Source organism: Indicator indicator, chromosome 18 (genome assembly GCF_027791375.1).
Source record: "Indicator indicator isolate 239-I01 chromosome 18, UM_Iind_1.1, whole genome shotgun sequence".
In the NCBI taxonomy this organism is placed as follows: domain Eukaryota; kingdom Metazoa; phylum Chordata; class Aves; order Piciformes; family Indicatoridae; genus Indicator; species Indicator indicator.
In genome coordinates this window covers 14,524,826-14,527,022 of record NC_072027.1, presented here as the reverse complement: position 1 = coordinate 14,527,022, position 2,197 = coordinate 14,524,826, and the positions used below count along the sequence as shown (strand labels likewise).

Genomic DNA, 2,197 nt, shown 5'->3' with positions numbered 1-2,197 from the left:
AGGGAGTAGCTTGGGAATGGGGGTTGTGGCTGTGACTCCTACAGCACACACATTGCTTGTAAAACAATTGATTAAACAAACACTTGCTCATCAGGAAACTTAAATGTAAACATTCTTTCTGTACAAGGTGTTTAATAATTTCCCCTAAAAGCTACCAAACACATTTACCAAGAAGCCTGTGACTGAAAGGGTGTGTGCTGCAGGGGCCAGAAGTCGGTGTGTACCAGAGCAGACCAAGGTGTGCTCTGAAAGCAGAGGTGGCCATGCAGGCTTCACCACAGGCAGCTCACTTCTGATAACAAGTGACTGATCCAGAGTGGACGGTTCCTCTTGGAACTGTCAGGAGTCATACAGATTTACCGGGCCAGTTAAAAACCCTGCAGTTTTCATGTGAAAGTTTGCTTTCAAAAATGTCTTTTGATGGAAGTTTGAATGCTTCAGATGGTTGACATATAATGTCAACATGGAGATGATGATAAGGAGATGCAGACTTGAAATAAGGTAGCAAATTGTGACAATAAGAGCAATTTAGGTATCACACAAATTATCAAGGATCATAGTAGATCATGGATGTTTTTTAAAATGAAGTTTAGGTTTCTTAGAAGAATCACTAGAGGCAGCTAAATCACAAATTCATTTAAGGGGGTGTTTCTCCCTTTTACACAGTGTTCATACTGTAGCATCATGAAGGCTTCTGCTCTGCACACAAGCGAGCATCTTCCGAGGAGCAGGGGAGAGCCCAGTTCTGGCAGGGGAGCCCCTCGGCACCCCAGGTGGCATCACTGCCCAGCACTCTGCTCTTGCCACCGATGGTACGACTTGCTTCCACATGAGCTAACCAGAGACTCATGGACTGGCTTGGGCTGGGAGATACCGTTAAAGCTCGTCTAGTCCAGTCCCCGCCGTCAGCATGGACATCTGCAACTAGAGCAGGTTGCTCGCTGCCCCCTCCAACCTGCCCTGGAATGGTTCCAGGGATGGAACAGCCACCACCTCTCCAGGAACATACCGACTACCCGTCTTTCCGCGCCAGGTCTCCGCCGCCTCTCCCCGTCCCCAGTAATGCAGCACCGCTCCCCAGCGTACAGCTCTCCGCTCGCTCCGGCACCGGGTCCATTACGCGCGAGCAAGAGGGCAAACGAAAAAGAAGGCAGCGAGGCAAGGTAAAACTCATACCGCACCTCCCCGTCGGGGAATCGAACCCCGGTCTCCCGCGTGACAGGCGGGGATACTCACCACTATACTAACGAGGAGTGGAAAAATGTGTCGCCCTCTCGGTACTTGAGTTAACCCACGGAAGTCCCACTTAGGTGATTTCTTCTGCCTGGGTGATATGTCCTGTCATCGATCCTTTAATGGTGCCCCGCGTGGGGACCCGGTTTCCTCTCCTGACCTCACACTGCTTCGTCTGCAGGTCACTGTGGTTGCTCTGGCTGGAGCCGATGATCTCTGAAGTACCTTCCACCCTGGCAGCACAGGCGGCTCTAACGGCGCAGTAGTGACCACGGGCCCTGTCCAGGCCTCTGCCGCGTGTGCAAACTCCGCTCATGCCAGCCGGGGCAGGAGCTCACCCCGGCTGTGCAGGGCCCTCACCACAAACCTTCCAAGGATTCCAAGGGCCAAGCTCGGGCTTCAGTGTTTCCTTTCCATACACACATCCTCATATATATGCATAACATGGCGTTCTGGGGTGCACTTGTAAGAGTGAGGTTCTCCTCTCACTCTATGCTGCCCTCGTGAGGCTGCACCTGGTGTATTGTGTCCAATTATGGGCTCCTCAGCTCAAGGACAGACAGTTACTGGAGAAAGTCCACCAGAGGTCCACTAAGAAGCTGAGGGGACTGAGGCAGCTGCATTTTGAGGAGAGGCTAAGAAACCTTGGGCTGTTTTGCCTGGGATCACATCTACATGATACTAAACCACATGGGGTGAGCATCTAGTGCCAATTGCCATAGGCTACAGGCAAGAGGGAACTCCCACTGATCCTCATCAATCGTATCCAACTGTAGGCAGGGGAAACCATCACAAAGAGGCAGTACCTATAGAGCCAAGGAAGGGAAATGAGCAGCTATTTTTGTGTCGAGATTAATTTTGGGTTTGTTAGTTGATACAGAGGAAATGGTCACAGAGCTGAAGTGCTAAAGGAGCCTTTGACATACTGCAGTGTTTGCCTAAAGCTCCTCTTTGGTCTGGCAGT

At 51.1% G+C, this 2,197-nt stretch overlaps 1 non-coding gene across 1 annotated transcript; it reads right to left on the bottom strand.

The window, feature by feature from the left end:
• Positions 1-1,181: 1,181 nt before the first annotated feature.
• On the bottom strand, positions 1,182-1,253 carry TRNAD-GUC (transfer RNA aspartic acid (anticodon GUC)). The gene has a single exon. It is a non-coding gene; the product is annotated as a tRNA-Asp (tRNA).
• Positions 1,254-2,197: the final 944 nt, after the last annotated feature.